Consider the following 19,384-nt stretch of genomic DNA (forward strand, 5'->3'; position numbering starts at 1 on the left):
TAGGGTGGCATTTATACTCTTCTTAAAATAGCAAAAGAGTTTGTCGCTCAACTGGTAGCAGATTTTCTTTTTGCCTTTACACTTGCCATGTGAAAGCTGCCTTTATATGAGTGTCACTAGCTTGTCATTTTATAAATCACTGCTGCCTTGGCAAATAGATATGTGCATCGGTGAGACTGTCCTTTTTTGCATAAGTCTCATAAATCAACATCACTGAACAATTTCCAGCACAGGTAGTCTTTTAAATTTAAAATTGGGAAACATAAAAAAGGAGACTGTGATACGGAAAAAAAAAATCTCTTAAGAAATTATGTGTGTTTGTTTCAGAGAGTGAGAGAAAGAGAGAGATTGAGACAGAGAGAATGTTTCCCTCATTCAGATGTTCTGAGTTATGAGCCGGAAGGCACAGCAATGCTTGGAGGATAAGTTTTGAGTTTTCCTTTGTCATATGGTAAAGGTTTGCATTTTGTGACTCCTGAAAGGGAGGTAGTTTTAATTGTTACCTCAGGTGTCGTTGGACTCACTGGTCGTCCCTAAAATACATGTTTGTGAGAAAAAGAACATGATGAATGTGATGTCCAAAGAACATGACAAATGGATTAATTTCAACTAAAAATAGTGATAACTTTAGCATATTGAGTGATTACTCTATTGGGCATTTTTTAGACACTATCCTAGAAGAGCAAATTCAATCATTTCAGGAAATCTCTGACATAGGTACTACTGTCATAAACTTTTTTATAGAAGAGGAAACTGAGGCATAGAGCTATTATTAAGCATCTTGGGCAAAGTCGCACAGCTGACAAATGGCAGGGCAGAGTTTGGACATGGACACTATGGTGTGAGGATCTATGCTTCTCCAGCAGCAAAACTAGTATTCACCTACAGATACTCTCATTTTGGGAGATGAACTCCATGAGTAGGGCTGTGTTTTCTTTGATCATAGGTATAGATATTCTTGGAATATGGTGTCATATTTGAGGATGCCTTTGACTTTGCTTTCAAGTTCTTTCCAGAATAGGTTGTATCTGGTGTGAAATCCTAAAGGGGAAAGGATGGACCATGACTCTCAAAAGGATACATGGGGTAGCTCAAGTTTAGTCTAATAATTTCTGGACAGACCAATGGCTGACTCAAGGGTGTTCCTGAAAGCCTGAAACTCAGGTAAAACAGTGGTTCTGGGAACGGGTTTTGAAAGGAGCCTGTGACCAAAGTGCACTCTGTCATCCAATTGGTGTATGATACATGGAGAAATTGTTTCTCCCATCCTTAGCTGATTACTCACCTCTAAAACAAGGAAAATAATATTGGTCTCATAGTAGGGATTTTTGGTGAAATTATATATTCTTGGCCCTCAGTAAACATCAACAAATGGTAGATAGTATTAAATCGTGGCCTGAATGCTCTTTCACATTCCTTTGTGGCTCTGCATTCTACCATTAGGTTTTCAGAGCTTTACTAAAAGCCTTGTAGTGATGGGGTGGAGCATCACTAAAATTTCCACTCTAATCATGAGAGAGAAGAGGATTTACCTGGAAGGACCACTAAAACAAAGAAGAAACTTTTTCTACTCTTTTGTTCTTTGAAACAAGAACTTTTTGAGTCAAACCAGAGATGCACATCTCAGAAAAAAGAATATTTTTATAGTGGTCAGGGCAATGAGGTGGAAACTAGAATACTGCACACCTTAGTGAGACAGAATGAATGCAGGATGTGGGCAATACTTGAAAGTATCCTGAGAAGGTCAAATGTATCTTGCAAATCCTGCCTGCCTAGTGTAAGGAACAGCCAGGCTGTTCCAAAGGCTGCTGTGTTTCTCTATTTCTCCCGGCAGAGATTCTCTCACAGGGAGGGACATAGTTTATTTCAAGTGTATTCTGGAGAACTGATCCCTTACAATTATACTCTTTCAATCAGGATTTTTCTGGTGGGTGAGGAGAGCTGACATGTTTTCAAAAATCCCCCGTGCTAACTCTAAGATGTAATTTTCTCTAGCAGGACGCCATTGTGCTTAGCTGCCTTTGCATACATGCACAAACACATGAGCACATGTTTGTAGAGATAGGGAGGCTCCCAGAGCCACCCACATAAATAATTCCAATGACTTTGCTTACGTCTCATGCTTATATATTTAAATAAAGGCATTGAAATACAGTGGAGGATATTTTAGAACTCACTTGCAGAAAAATATCTGTTTCCCTCCATTAAACATGATGCTGCTTCTCAGCCATTAATAATTAAATGTCCTATAACATTTTTGCTTTGGCTACCAGGAAGCTAAACACAATGATTTGTTACTATAATAGTTTAGATTTTTGGATATTTATATCCTCCTCCATCTGTGCTATCCTAATTATTACCTGTGCCTATTACTTAACAAGGTCTTTTTTTTTTTTTTTTTGGTAAAACATCTTGAGTCATTATTAAAAGTAAATTATATATAGTTTTTGAAAAAGAAACAAAGATAGGCCGGGCGCTGTGGCTCACGCCTGTAATCCTAGCTCTTGGGAGGCCGAGGCGGGCGGATTGCTCAAGGTCAGGAGTTCAAAACCAGCCTGAGCAAGAGCGAGACCCCGTCTCTACTATAAATAGAAAGAAATCAATTGGCCAACTGATATATATATAAAAAAAAATTAGCCGGGCATGGTGGCACATGCCTGTAGTCCCAGCTACCAGGGAGGCTGAGGCAGAAGGATCGCTCGAGCCCAGGAGTTTGAGGTTGCTGTGAGCTAGGCTGACGCCACGGCACTCACTCTAGCCTGGGCAACAAAAGCGAGACTCTGTCTCAAAAAAAAAAAAAAAAAAAAAAAAAAAAAAAGAAACAAAGATGCTTATTCTCCAAAAATGCATCAACCAGATTATACAGTAATTTCATATTCAGTGCTCAGATTTCTCCCTTCCTCTTCCCCTCCCCCAAAGCCCCACAGGTAAGTAACCTGGAGCTTCCTTGCTACTTATCTTGTGATAATAATATAAAACACACATTAACCCAGAAGGTCTCTGTCTAGCATTAAAATGAATTTTTCAAGAAGGTCCATTTGAAAGGGCTCGAATGTTATGTGCTATGTCATAGCTTTTCACATAACGGCCTGATGATAATCATTTCTGAGAAAAGATGAAAGGCACCCAACATGTAGGGCCTGAAAAATAATGACAGGTCTAGAGAACAGGCCAGATGAGAGGAAGGAAAAGGGCATTGTCAGCGTGCCACACGGAGGCTTCAGTTCAATCGGAACACGCTGGAAAAAATGATACAAATCACACAAAGAGCAAGCTGTGCCTTTGTTCTCCCACGTGCCGTGCTAGAGTGGGCAGGGAGATGAAGGACCCCTCTCCCTAGAGTTAGTCATGCAGGTGAGCACCTCTCCCTCTCTTCCCGGCCCCCTTTCCTATCTCTCTCCTCAGCTCCTCTTCATTTCTTTTTCACATTCTCGGGGCCATTATCACACTTTCTTTTCTGAACACCTTTGAGATTTCTATTTCATCTCAGCCCTGCTATTCCTATATCCAAGTTTTTAGCTAAAAGTTGCTGTGCTTTGTTTTGTCATTTCCTCTAGTAGGGTTTGGTCTCCGGTTTGCACACTTCAGAAGCAGCTCCGCGTGTTTCAGTTTCTATTCCCCTGGCACCCTCAGGACAATTCCCTGTCACCTGTCCCAGACCTGTGCCTGAGCCCCACTCTGGCCCCAGGCTCAGGCTGCCTGCGCATGGCAGGTGTGAGGCCAGCATTCTGTGATTCACCTGGAAAACACGAGCCGTCGCTCCTTTCCCATTCTGTGCCTCTCTGGAGGGAACCCTGGCAGCCCTTTGCTCAGTTTCTGGGATAAAACAGGCAGCTCTCCATCACTGGAAAACACCAGATGGGATGGATGGAGGCAATCTTGCAGAAAGTGCTTTAAGAGTGGCTTCCTCAGTGGTCTTTCCAGCTGGAAGCAGAGTGGCCAGAAAGCACCGCGTTCTCAGCCGCGTTTCATTGCCTCAAGAGCTACAGATGGCTTCCCTGAGCACCTGAAGTCTGTGCTGCTTCCCTGGATGGAATAAGCTGCAAGCTGCGGAAACTCTTTTGTCTTTCTATGGTGCAACTCAGACTCCAGTTTCCTTCTGCCTTGAGAGTGAGAGAAAAAGAGAGGATACAGAGCAGGAAAGAGCCAGAAGGTGTGGAAATTAATGTTTAATGCTTCATACTCCCTGGGCTTGGCCAGCTGCTCAAAAAAGGTACATCAGGGGATATTTATAATGTTGCTTCCTGTGGGCATGTATAAGCAAGACTTTGAATACGACCCAGATCTCTTGCTCCGGAAAGATGTGGGTTGACTAGTTGAGTTTGAATTGATTGCATGATTTTTTCCATATTACTTAAGTGTAGCAGTTTTTCTTTTTTCCTTGTTTTTTTTTTAATTTTTATTTTCTTTTCTTACTTTTTGACTCTCATTCCATTGTTTAGTTCTATTAATATCAGCCAGTGGTCAACTTGGCCGGGATGAAGGTATTGGCACAAAGAGCCATTGCCATTAAATACTTTATGCTACGTTAATAATTCTTCATTTGTTTTCTATTTTTTTGCTGAGCATTGAGGGCTGAGGCTGTGGGTAACTGGCAGATCTGGCATGAAAAAGGTTTTACAAGAATGAGTAACCCTGGGATAGCTGTCAGAAAGGCAGGCAGAAGTGATCTTTGGTTTTGCAGAGCTACTTTTAGGAGGCCACCAGTGGTTACTTGGAGCTGGGTCTAAGATAATTCCACTGTAAGTCAAGATCTTGCAGTTGCTGCCTATTCTTATGACAGTTATGTAGAGAAATTAAATGTTTTTTTTTTTCCTGATTGACATATGATTCGCATCGTTTTTCCTTATTCCTCCATCTAAATCCAAGTTCTAAGTTCTGTGATCTCCCTTTCCACATTCCACCTGATTCCCAAGCTGCTAAGTGCAGGCAGGCACCAGGACAGAATCTAGCTACCTAGGTAGGAACCATTTCAGCCAAGGCTTGGCCTCTTCCCTACATCACTTCTCAACCACTGGGGCTGAGGAGCAAGAGGAAGTAGCAGTGTTGATAACCTTAAGTCAGAGATCCCCTGAAATCACTGGTGGCCTAGTGATTACATTGGAGCAAGCCAGCTAGGGTACAGAAGCCCTTCCTTCTTCAAGATGGCGGCTGCAGAAGGAAGTGGACTGCTTGTTCCTGCCATGGCCCACATGGTGCCAGGAAATTCTGTTTATGATATCACATGCAACTCCTACAGTCTAAAGAAAAGTACAGGGCAGGATGGATAATAGGAAGGAGTGATCTCTGCCCTGACATTAGACCAACCAGTGTACAATAAGATATCTTTATATTAAAGGCCTTAGAAATTGTCACAGTACTTTTGTATTTGATGATTCATTTCATTCTTATATGAAACCTCAAGTATGACAAAGCAAACCTATTTCAGAACCTATCAGTTTTCTGTCTAAACCAGATAGGTGAGCTGCAGCTCCAGTACTTAGCTAGCAACTCAAGACTGGGGCTGAAGTCTTTTTATTCCGTGTGGATTGATTCGAGGCGTTTTGGAATGTGCAAAACACAGCATTGTGTACTTTTTGAGTCCATGAGGTCAGTGACAAACATATGTACAAATAACAAAATAAACTGTGATAAAGAATGACATTGTGTGATTTGCTTCCTGCTATATACTTGATGATGGATCTAGTAATTAAAATACTGTTTAATTTAATGCCTACAATAACAATCCTATCTTAGCATTAATGTGAAGACATTGATGGACAGAGACAAGTAATTTACTAAGGCCACAAAATTCGTGAATGATAATGCCAAAATTTAAATACAGTTCTAATAGGCTACAAATTATATATTATCTTTCAAACACTCAGCTTCCTCTAAACAATGTCTAACACTTAAACAGTGCTTTGACACTTATAAAATATGTTCACACACTCAATTGCATCTGGTCCTTATCATCCCTATTTGACCTAAGTTATATTCTATAGGAAGGAATTACTGTTCAAATAGTTAACTGATTTTTCGCACATCACAGGGCTAGCTGGTAGAATTAGAACCTCTATCTAATTTTCCTTTTTCAAAATCTTTTTTACTATTTTACCCTGCCTTCCTGATAAATAATAGCAACAGCCATCATTTCTGGAGCAATTATCAAATACTTCCTCCCAGACATTCTTCAAAGTGTTTTGCTTGACTTCTCCCACTTAACCTTCACAATAAAACCAAGTGAGGGAAACACCATTATTACTTGAATTTTTTAGACAAGAAATTTAAAAGAAATTTCCCAAGATTACACAGCTTGTAAGTGGTAGGGCTGGGATTTCAACCCAGGTACTCTGACTTTGGATCAAAAACCCTCACCACAGTACCGCACGGTCTCTCAACTTGCCACCTTCTGCATACCTCCTCCTACATGCTGTACGATACACTCATGGTGCAACAGTTCTATGGGAGGGTAGAAGAAAGAAATATTGATTCCAGCTAAAGAGATCTCGAAAAGCTTTGTGATAGAAGTGACATTTGAGCTAGCTTTAAGAGATTAAGTATCTAAGAGATGGATAGGCTTAGTGACTTGTTTAAAATTTCATAAGTTCTTCAAATACAAGCTCTCTTACACTCAGATTCAGACTCTTTTCAAGAATGTAAAATATAGACCCGTGTAGTCATCCCTTTTCCTTTCCACGCACCTTACTTCCCTTTCCTTGAGCTACGAATAAAAAAATATACAGAATTTGGAAGGGCCAGAGCCTCAGATTCTTCAAAGATTATGTATAAAAATATGTCAGTGTCATTCCATGGAGTTGAATACAAATGGCACAAATTGAAAACATATATTCATGCCCAAACTAATTCAGATCCTCTCGGTAATAAATATAGCTTACATTTGCTATATGCGTATGTGGAATATAAAACAAACCAGTTAATCCAAAAGTGAGAAATGCCCTACCCAAGGGTTTTATTCATGAAGTGATATAAAGCAGAAATAAAGCCTGACTGTATAGTCAAATTTGTAAAAGCTGTATTTCCATACAGTTTTCAAACACATGTAAAACTCTTTTTCATGTAAAATAAATATAAGTCCTGAGTAGTTTTAATTAGCGATCTCACAGACATGATGCACCTGTTCCAATTCATCTGCAGAGATGAAAACCCTTCACCCTTTTCATTTGCTGACAAGTTAATAGACATTTCCAACACACGCCGGCACACAGAGTTTTACAGCTTTCTTGTGACAGGTGAGTAATAAAGTCGCACAAAAATGTGGCAACTGTGCATGGAAAACCCTCAGCAAGTGTAAATTCCTGACCAGTGAAGACAGGTTCTCCCATTGTTCTATGCATGTGTAGCTGATGCATCTTGTTGTTTTTATTAACAGATTTATTAAGCTATACTTTATATAGCACAAAATCTTACCACTTAATTATGCACAATTCAATAATTTTAGTATATTTACACCATGATGCAACAATTATTACAATCTAATTTTAGAACATTTCCATGACCCCCAAAAGAAAACTTGGCCCACTTACAGTAACTCCTTGTTCACATCACCCCTCACCTCTGAGCAAGCACTGTGATGTTTCATTTTTACTACCTTTTAGTCTAAGAGAGGATATTGACTGTTTCATATGCTTCCTGCTTTGTCTATTGGGTCAATGAGTAATTGAATGGCTCATTTATGCATTACAGAACATGATATAGTGTGGCTACTATATGGCTACATGTGTGTCTATGTGTATGAGCACCTGTTTTTATGCACCCAGGCACACATGCTAAAGGGAAACACAAGAAGTCATTCATGAAGAGAAGCAGATTAGAAGTCGGCTTACACTTAGCAAAGCTGTCAGCAGAAACATTCAAAATGGGTATAACCAGATGCATTTTACTGATAAAAGAACAAAGGTACAATTACAGTGGGTTCTCATTATTTGGGAATTTTCTATTTGCAATTCGCCTACTCACTAACATTTATTTGTAACTGTAGAATTGATAGTTGTGGATGGCAGTCATTCAAGACATGCTGAGAGCAGTGAAAAATTTAATTCCCATCGCCTGCCATGTTCCTAGTTGAGATCAGTGAAGATGATGACCCGTGTTCAGCCTGATACAGAGATGACCAAGGGATGGAGAAAGTTGGGAGCAGTGCAGTGTAGTTCAAGAAACTCTGGCTCAGGGCCAGTTGGATGGGACGGGATTTGAATTCAACTCTCCCACCTATTAGTGCAACAGCTTCAGGCGACTAACTTAAAGCTTCGGAACTTTGTTTTCTCCTTTGGAAAATAAAGAAAATAGAATTTACCAGGATGAGTTGTATTTAGGATTTAAGAGTTTAATCTACAGGAGAGTGTGTGTGTACATGTGTGTGTGTATGTATATACATACATATATGTTTTTATATATGTGTATATGTATTCAAATATCCCCTAGGAGCACTACTTCAGTATTCACTGGTTCAGTGTTCATTGAATAGTATACAGGACATAATTACCATAAATAATGAAAATCAAATGTCCATTCTCAAAATTATTGACTTTGAGAGTGGAGAAAGGGAAGCTTTCCTCATAGAACAAAAATTTCCATGGCTGTTTTAACCTACAAACTAGCTACAACTCTCTTCAAATTTCCTTCTTTCTTAATCTTTCCTTCTTTCTCCACTATTATATGTAGAAGTCATTCCTAAAGTTCAAAAGTAAGATAGAGACAGAGAATAAATCCTTGGAACCATACCAATTAGGAACTTGTTTTGCTGCCAGTATTGTACATCTGACTGACAGGATGTGAACACAGTGGTTTGTTATTTACAAACAGCAAGAGATTTGAGGGGTGAGATATTGGTGTTTGCTTAGCTGCCCATGGTAGAAATCAAGGCTCCTACAATTTTTATCCTCCAGCTTTTTCAGTCAAAGGCTCTCATCCTCATGCTTGTGCCTCTTGCTCAAAGATGGCTGCACCGGTGCCTGACCTCATGGGCAGCGGGTGGGGGGAGTAAGGGCAAGAAACCATACTCATAAAGTTTGTCCTCACCTGCCAGGATCACGAAAGGAACACTTTCTCAGAAATGACTCTCAGTGACTTCTCCATAGATCTTAGCTGGAGGTATCCTGTACTGCCATTTAAGACTGATTTGGACTAATTATAATGTATAAATGGGCTAGGCATGTTGCTAACCCAAACAAAACCAAGGTTTCATTAGCCACGAAGAAGAGGCAACGGGCATCAGATGCTCTGGAAACTAAATGGTGCTGAACACAATTTCTGGGTATGAGTAGACTAGTGCCCTATTGGCTTTCTGATGTGGTATCCTATTATGTAGCTCAGGGGCAGAGATATGCTCTGGCTTTAACCCCATGCCATAGAGTAGAAAACTGGTTTTCCAGGATTGGGATTTAATTTATCCTTCATCCCACTATAGCTCAGGGAGATTCCTTTATGGCTATTCTGTGAGAAATTTTGTTCTCTGGAAAAAATGTAAGTCTATTGCACACATACAAAGTTTAAGAATTATTTTTACAAGTTTAATATCTTGTTAAAAATAAGAAAAGAGACATTTTCAAGTATAAATGTCACTCAGTCAGAGGATGAGAAGTTGAAAATCTTCATTCAGTTTCCCATGTGTATTTATAACTCTTGAGCCAAAGTAGGATATAAGGGCTGCCCTGTGACAATGGATTAGTCTAGACACTAGAATTTCCCAATCAGATTTATGAAAACTATTCCCATATTGATCTAGATCCCTTTTAAAAACCATTCATTATTTTATTAAAATATAACATGCTTAATAAAAATTTAATTATATTAATTTAACACAAACATAATACATGCATTTATTTCTTGGATCACTAACACTTATTGGTGTTCAAAGGAATAATTTTCAAAACATTTAAATACTAGATATCTAGTTAACATTTTAATATACATGCTAGCTAATAGGCCCTCTTATAAGTTCCCATAAAAATATCAATGAAATTATATAATTTATGAAAACCCAATAAACCTCTGGAATTTAAATGCAAAAGAGAACTCAGACCAAAATATGAAAAGGATAACCTCTAGTGATGGGACTAATATGTTTGGCTTGAAAAAAGATTATGCTTTGCCTATGGGCTGCTGCCTGAGCTAAAATATGCATTTACCCAGGAGAAAAGTAACAAAAACCTTTGATTCATTGTGTTAGTGACCTCTGAGTGGAGGTTCTTCAAAGTTCTTGGTGATCCTTAAGAGGAAAGAATTTCAGACACACTGTGTAAGTCAAGCAACACCTTTTTTGGTTTTGGTTTTTTTAATTGAAAGTGAAAGTACATGCTCAAGAGAAAGAGAGCAGGCTGGCTTAAAACAGAGCACCTGTCCTGAGAGAAAGTGGCTTTTGGTCTTTTGAAGTCTTACTAATTGAAGGGAGGAATATTCAAGGCAAAGGGGTTGGGTTTTACTAAGAGTTTGGGTAGTCATTCCTAGAATTGGGTTCCCTAGCATTTTTATACTTTATATGGTTGTCTTATAACTGTCATGGTGATTTCAAGGGTGGAGAGATTTTAAAAGTGCAAAGTAAATAATTTTGTCATTACCCAAAGTTCATGTAAGGAGATAGCTGATAAGCCAGTTGAAGCCAGTTCCTGCCCTTGGTCATCAGCCCCTCCAGCTAGCTTCTGCCTGAGGGCTGTTTACTTTAACACCTGCACCCAATCTTCAAGCCCCTCCTCCAGTCTCAGCCTTGTCTCTTAGTCTCCTGCTCTAACAATTGCACTGTCTAGCTCTAGTTGGAGGTCCAAGAAGGCCATTTAAATATAATACTAAGTAGCCACGCCTCCTTATCCTCACCTCACCTTTACCTCATGGTGACTATATCCTGGACCTAAAGAAATCATTGTGCAGAATAACATGGTAGCCAGGGTCCCATATCTGGGCTCAGGGCAATCTGAGATAAATATTAGCAGCACTACTTACAGTGCCAGCTTAAGCACTTTATTTAAGCTAAGTATAATGTTTTTTTTTTTCATTTATAAGATGGAAATGATAATAGTACTTATTTCAAAGAGTTGTGATACTTATATGAGGCAGTACGCATGGCAGAGTTAGCCTACAATTTTACATACAGTAGGTACTTAATAGCTCTGCTTACTTATCAACTATCAAATGTTTTTATGATGCTTTTTGCTACTGTCTTACACACAAGGAGAAAGGGAAAGGGAGGAGAGGAAGAGGGAGGAGATATGGATTATGTAATATGCAATTGAACCAAGAGGACTGAAATTATATTGTGACCTGAAAAGCAAGACACTGCGTTGCTGGAAATGTCATCCTCTTGTCTCTGGTAACAATGCAAAGCAGGAGGTGTTCCTAGGAAATCTTGAAGTGCTTGATGCTCTGGGGGTTCTCTTTTCTATATTACACATGAATTATAGAATACAGATTGCACAGGTCTCCTTACTTGGCCGTGGAAAGAAATGGACATGAGAGCCTAATAAAAGCCCAGCAGAGAAATATTGGCTAGGCAAAGCACAAAGTAGTTACAATATCAATGAAACAAGAATGAGAAGCCAGAGAAAGCAAAGACTCAGATGAAGATTGATATAAAAAGAAGGTAAGAAACAAAAATACTTTAAAATTCTAACCAAGTGGTTTTGAACTGAGAGTGATGCTGTTACCTCTCCCCCTAGGAACATTTGGCAATGTCAGGGGACATTTTTCTTAGTCACAACTGGAAGGATACTACTGGCTTCTAGTAGGTACAGGCTAGGAATGAAGCTAAATATCATATAACACACAGGACATCCCCCCACAATAAATAATTATACTGTTGCAATGTCAATAGTGCTGGGGTTAAGAAACTCTGTTCTAAAGTAAGTTTGATAGTAAAAATCAGAGGTATTGATCTTTAGAAGTGACCCTTTAGAAAACTGAATTATGAAGAGGATAAAATTAAAGGTCTCTCCAGTCATTAAAAAGAAAGAAAAATAACAAAATGGCTAGAAGGATATTACATATAGATAGAAGAGACGAGATCCAACCTATGAAAAACAGGTATATGCAGAGAAGAAAAAAAAGAAAGAAATACTGAGGTGTGTAAGTGATAAAAAGTTACTTGCACTAAAATTCCAGTTGGGTCTATAGGTGAAAAAAAAGGCATCCTCTTCTTTGGAACAAAAAGTGCTTAAAAATAGAGGTATAAAAAAGGGATACCTTTTAAATGAACAAAAGCCAAGGTATTCTCATATTTCTCCTGCTCAAAGTAAAATGCCAAAACAAACACCACAGAGACAAACAAAAATCCTTAGAGTGATGTCAATAGAGATTTAAGAAGAAAGGCTTCAACAAAATAAATATGTACCCAATAAAATATTCCTACAAACACAAGGAGAGGTAATATAATCCCATATTTTCAACTCAAAAAATAATAAAAATCCCAGCTAGCAAAGAAAAGAATTGAAAAGTAGTAACTTAGAAAGTCATGATATAAAAAAGTCTAGTCTTGAGCATTAAAAAGAGGTAAAGATATCTTTGTAATTATTTAAGCTTTGGTAACAAATTAGACTTCAAATATTAAACTTATTCTTGAAATTTAAATGATGTACACATCCCTTTAGAACAGAGATCTACATCTAAAACCTCAAAATGAAATTAAAAAACTAAGGTGACTTACCTGAAATGATGAAGACAAAAAACAATATTTTCTTCATAACTTTTATAATTTTAGAATATTGGCTTGAGTTTTTTGCAAATCAAACTGTCATGACTAGTTCTACTTAAAACACTTCTTATTCTTTCAAAATCACTAGTATTTTAAAAAATTAACAACTTAATATATATAGCAAGAGACAAAAGAATAGCACAAGTGTAAAAATTTTTAAACAAAAAGTCATAAAACAATATGACAGAAATAAGACCGAATTCATCATTGTTTAAACTTTGGATTACTTTGGATAAAAAGAGTAGTTATCTATTGAAAAATAATAACAACCCCCTAATGAAGATAAATCTGTATGCATGAAATAGTTTTTTTTTTTTTTTTCTGAAATAGCTAAACCAAAGCCTATTATGCATACAAGGCTAAGTGGATAGAAACATCCAGCTCTTTAACAGATAAGCAGCTTTAAAAGAAATACATTCATGAAAACTAGAAAAGATAAAATATTTTAAAATTTGATTCATTTAAAAAGAATACAATAGTTAATAATGTACAGTTAAAGTCATTACCCAGAAGTGTATAACCTACAAGCATAGAATATATCTTTTAAAGTACTGATGTGACAGTTACTTTAAAAATCATTTTTTAGACTATGAGCAATCCACTAAAATATTATAAAAATATGAAAATGAATATAAGACCCTCTGGTCTCAATGTCACTGAAACATGTTACTGGAAAACATTAATAAAAATTTAAAAAAGGAAACAAATTAAGAAAAATACACTTTGAATTATAAATAACATGAATAAATGAGAGGAGAAGTCTTCCTTACTGTGCAGCAACTGTTAAGAATTCTTTTTATCAACATTTGTATAGTATCTCCAAAGCTATGCTCACAGGTAAATGTCCAGCCCTAAGTCCTTTCATTATTCATTAACAAAAGTGAATGTCATTCTTCTAAATTTCCACTTTACACATCTATAAAATAGCACAATAAGCAGGGAGAAATATCAAAATTAATTGATTTGCTGTATGGAAAAAGGACATTTGAAAAATGAATTGAACAGTTGGTTCTGTGGGATAATAAAAAACATAATGAATTAACTAGGTAAAAAGCTTGCTCAAATATGTAGTAAAATAGCAAAAGCACAAATATGTAGTATTTGAATAAAAAAGCTATATTTCAACAGAGTGATCATTTAAAAAGTATATGAATTTTTATGTAAAAATATATGCTAATAATCCAAGAATCTTAATAAAAAAGTTACTTTTACAGGAACATTTAACTAATGAGAAGTGATTCAAAACACCTTAGAAAACAAAAATGTCCAATCCCTCCCTATTGGAAAGACTGAAAAATAATCAAAGACTCACTAGGGTCTCATAATTTTATTACATATTTCTTTTAGAATTGTAATTTCAAAAAGTAATCTCAGTGTAATTTCAAAAAGTAATCTCAAAGTATTTCGCTACTTAAAAAAATGTAAAAAGATTACCAAATTATTTTAGGAAGCTAATAACACATTGAAAAGCAAACCATAATTAATACGACTTATAATTATAGACCAATAAAACTTACAAATGCAGTTACAGAAACTCTAAATTATTTACATATAGTACATTAGTAGAAGAATTTATGATAACCATGGAGGATTATTTCATTATTGATATGAGGAAATAAATTATTTTTAATATGAGCATGGATAAATATACTTTTTCTACATTATATCCATTCTCAGCTTACATGATATGAGTTCTCAGTTCTTAAATATAATAACTTTAATAAGTTATTAAAGATATTATAGTTACTGAAAAATGTTGATGGAAATTTTACTTAAATGAGGCTTATGACAAAATCACCTACTATTATTGTTTCACATTGTTTTAAAACATTGACCAAGATAAGGAGACATGAAACACAAAAAAAATTTTTAGTTATTGGTAGTGAAAAGTATCAATACATATAAGTTGCTTGTATGGAAATACAAGATAATTAACTCAAACATTATTCAAGTTACTATTAAAAAAATCAAAACCTTTCCAATGCACCAACAATAACAGAATGGAGCTTAGAACGGAAAACATGCTACTTATGATGCAACAAAACAGCACATGAAACAACTTCATAAGAAATGTGGAGAACTTATAGAAATTCAACAACAACAACAACAACAAAATTATGAGGCATATAAAACATGATGAATTATATACTGTTTCCAGATGGGAAAAAGAAAAGTCATAAGAATGTATGTCTTCTTAAATCAATATGGAGTTTTAAGATAATCTCAATCAAAATTTAAATTAGATTGTTTCATTCTTTCTGACAAGGACAAGGGAGACTGGAAAAAGTGATTTGAAAATTGAGTTGGAAGAAAACACAGATCATTTTGAAACAGAAAGTAACAATGAATGAATAAATTAGCCAGGTTTTCATGGATATGTAATTATAAAATAAAACAATGGAAAGATAGTTGAATTGGTGCAAAATACAGAAAACATATTAATTGAATATACTAGTCTTAAGCTACAGTACAGAATTTATTAGAATCTAAGTATGATAAAGCATCACATTAGAACTAATTGATCAACACTCACGTGCACATATGGTAGTAAAACTCAATGGAAATGAAGCAGGTGTGAGGGGGGAGGTGGGGATGGGTCAATTCACATCTAATGGATACAATGTACACTATATGAGTGACAGACACAATTATAACTTTGACTCACACTGTACAAAAGCAATTCACATAACTAAAACGTATGTACCCTGTAATATTCTGAAATAAAAAAGAAAGCATTATACATCAATGGGGACTCAATTAATTATTTAAAATATGGTGTTAAAAATGGTTATGTGTATAAGAAAATGATACTGTTAGATTTTATCCTGTTCAATTTATTTATATTTCATATATTTAAAAAACTAATGTAGAAAATAAAGACACCCTCCAAAATATCTACTAAACATACTCATGTGTGTATATGTGTATACATATGCATAGAACATAGATATCCAATGTACCAATCAGCTCAAAGATATTCAAAACATGTAGTTCAGTAAAACGTGATGCACAAAATAGATACATGATTATAGTTATTTTAAAATGTAAAAGAAGGGAATATGAATTTTTATATCTATATGTAGATTTTTAAATATCTAGAGCATATCTGCAATGATATCCTAAATAGCTGATATAAAGAGATTTGCAGGGAGGATGGAAAGATGGAATAAGTACATGTCAAGGTGGGTTTCTGCTTTATTTTTGTTTTTCAGCATCTTACAGTGAGAAAAACATTTTTTATTATATAATTAAAATTAAATGTAATGTTAAAGATAGAAATTAAAATAAATCAAAGGAAAACATCAACAAAAATCATTGTGTTAGATGCACAATCCATAATTTATAGGTTAAAAACAAAAATTAATTTATGAAGTACATAGCAAACTAAGTCATTATTGCAACACATATTTCTACCTTGTAAAGAGTCCTTTTCAAAAATATCTCAGAACAGAAGGGGTCAGTCAAGAAGAAAAATTTACAAATGCCAGAAAAAGTATTGGAAAGATCAGCCTTAATGTAATCAGTGACGCAAATTAAAGTAATATCAATTTTTCACTCATCACATTTAAATGGATTTAAAATACACACACGCACACATACATATATATATACATTTCAATATTGGGGGAATTAATTTTATAACAATTTTATACATTTTTTACTTGGACTATGAATTTGAATAACGTTTTGTGTAGTAATTTTCAAATTTTACCAAAAACCTTAATAGAAACTTATTCTTTGCTCCAACAATTTCACTTTTAGTAATCTATCTAAAATGTTATAAAGGAAAAAATATGGGCAAATATTTGTGTAAAATGATGATTACTGCATCAAAATTTATTGTAGAGTAAAAAGTGACAATAGCTCAAGTTTCCAATAGAGATTTGCAAAATATAGAACATTCCCATGAGGGGTTGATGTGCATTAACTAACAATCATGTTCTACAAGACTATCTGCCATCATCATAATAGGTAAAAAGTTAAGATACAAAACTGTTAAATATTTTTTGTTTTATTGTAGAATGATACGTGGAGAAAATAGGACAGAATGTTCAAAGTTCGTATGAATATATGTGAGTGTGTAAACATGGACACGAGGAGAGGAGATAGAGATTAGGGACACATAGTTGTGTGTGTGTATGTATGTGTGTGTGTATATATATATATATATATAATTATATGTAATTGATTTGGAGTTTCTGTTCATTTTCTTCTTGAAAACTTTCTGCTTTTAAATGTTTCTTTTTTTAATTAGCATCCCCTGTTTTTAAAGGAAAATGAGCATAAAAAGAAGCAAAAAGTACAACTGACCTTTCCACAGAGAGTATCTGCCTCTTTGCTGACAGCACTGCACCCACTATGCATTCAAACAAGCATCTTCTGTGGCAGACTCTGTGGGCATTTAACAAGCATTTTTATGAGCATTTAATGACCAAATATTTATAAATTTTCACACTACCTCTGTAAAGTAGGTAAGGAAGCACATCATTCCTTTAAAACAATCCCTGCCTGAAGTCCCTTCTTCATCCAACTTGTCAAGGTTATCAAATCTCCCTCTTGCTGCAAATGGCAACAGTGATAATTTGTTCTTTCTCTCTAGTGATGATAATAAAATGCCATAATAACCAGGAATAAGTTTAACAAAGAGAAAATTGATATCTGCTTTGGTGCTCCACGTTTTTATGTATATTTTAAAATATATCTTTCCCAATAAGCTTGATCCTCAAGATTGAAGATTTGCAGGCATTAACATTGATGCCTAAAAGTCACCTTAATTTAATGAATTCCTTGAACCCTGCAACTTGTCCACCTTACTACACTTGCAAAGTCAAAGTTCTTTGGCCTAATGTACTGTTGAGAAGTTTTTTGTTTTGTTGTGTTGTGTTTTGTTTTGTTTTGTTTTTAACAGATTCTCCCCCTCTCTCCCCATCTAATCCCGGTAACTATTAGCACATACACCTTGCACCTAACTCTTGAATATCTCATCCAATAACATCAAAAGCTCATATTCTTGAACACAGATTCTGTATGAGGCAGTGTGCTATAACAGGTGGATATATAGAGAGGAATGGGACATTCAAGGAGATTGCTGTCTAATTATGACAAGGAATTATTTGACAGGGGTAAAAGTCTTTCTTTCTGCAAGGAGAGATAATGTTTAAAATGCAAGTAATCCTCAGGAGAAGAGATTCACTGATCACAAATTTACTTCTATCATGAGGGCAGACTAGTTCAGAAATGGGAAGACGACGACCATAAAAAACAAACTAGCAATCTAACAGCAATAACAATGGCAAAACACAATAGAAGAAAAAAAAGAAAACTTTTACAAAGTTAGTTATTTTTTGTGAGGTAGCTCTGGTCTTCACATGTTTATGCTCTTTTTTTCATTTTCTTAAAAATCTTATGAGAAAGATGACTAGGGAAAAGAAAAGTTGGCAGAGTTTCTTAGTTCCTAAGCAGTTTGGACTGTCCTAATAAATTGGAAACATTCTCTAACGGTCTCCCAATTCCAAGCATTCAGGAGCCAGCTAATTCAACTTCAGATTTACTTGTACTATTAGTGAGTTTTATGTTATTGGAAAGGTCCATTCTGAGTATCTATTCATTTATTTATTCACAAATATTTATTAATTATCCAGAATGTGTTAGTCCCTGTTCTGAGTATTAAGAATACAGTGGCTGAGAGACAAAGCCCTGTTTTCATGCAAATTAATAAATACTAATATATCTTACACTGAAAAGTGCTGAGAAAAATAAAGCAGAGTAAACACTAGAGAAGAACATTTGCTTTTAGTGTGTTCAGGAATAGCCTTTTTGAGGTGACATCTGAACAGAGAACAAAATGGCATGAGATAGGAAACCATATGCATGTCTTAGGAAAAGTGACCCACGCAGAGAAAACTACTTGAGAAAAATCCCAGAAAAAGTTAGTAACATGCACTGATTTTTGTTTTAAAAGGATTTCCTTGGCTTCTGTGTGGATAATGTTCTTATGTGGAAAAGCAAAACAGAAGCAAAGACACCATTAGGGGACTATGTATCCTTAACTTGGTGATTCAAAGCTATTATAAGTCCCAAATGTCCATTATTCAGGAGTCACATAGCCTCCTAAGTAGAATGTATTTTTCTTATCCATGCCCTATAATCTATTGTCAGGAATGTCTATGTCCCATGTGTCTGCTTTTTCAACGTTAAGTCTAAAAGCTCAATCATAATATTTTGGGGGAGGGAACGAGAAGAATACTTCATTTTGATAGTATTGAGCCCTCAATTACGGAATCATGGCTGTGCTTACTGGAAACTTCATTGTTTGTAGCCTTGTAGTTTGTATTTTTACATGAAAATGGTAACTCTAGCATGGCCTTCCTCCTGTTGCCAAGAATAAAATCCCATCTTTTCCAAGGCTCGTCAAGACTGCCTTGTATTGATCCAGCTTTATGGCATTTGTTGGAAGCTGATTTTTTTTTTTTAATTCAGAGTATAACTGAAGACATTCACCCTTTACAACTAAAAAGCCTTGGGAAAGGCTATAAAAATTATATTCATGCCAACTTTCCTAATGACAGCAAGCATACACTTTTTTCACTTCAATGACAGAATAGTAAATACAAACAAAATACATTAGGTTATTGTTAGCAAGTGTATCAAAATTACAAATTTAGCTTATACTTGAAAAATTATATATACAGAGTATCATAT

The 19,384-nt window shown here is 35.6% G+C and overlaps 1 long non-coding RNA gene across 1 annotated transcript in view; it reads right to left on the reverse strand.

The window, feature by feature from the left end:
* The window catches only part of LOC105884322 (uncharacterized), a 363,355-nt gene that overhangs the window by 219,475 nt on the left and 124,496 nt on the right, over positions 1-19,384 (reverse strand). Inside the window, exon 2 of the long non-coding RNA XR_012918475.1 lies at positions 16,994-17,074. This is a non-coding gene — a long non-coding RNA (uncharacterized LOC105884322). The remainder of the gene's footprint in view (positions 1-16,993; positions 17,075-19,384) is intronic.

This window comes from Microcebus murinus, chromosome 3 (assembly GCF_040939455.1).
Source record: "Microcebus murinus isolate Inina chromosome 3, M.murinus_Inina_mat1.0, whole genome shotgun sequence".
NCBI classification, from domain to species: domain Eukaryota; kingdom Metazoa; phylum Chordata; class Mammalia; order Primates; family Cheirogaleidae; genus Microcebus; species Microcebus murinus.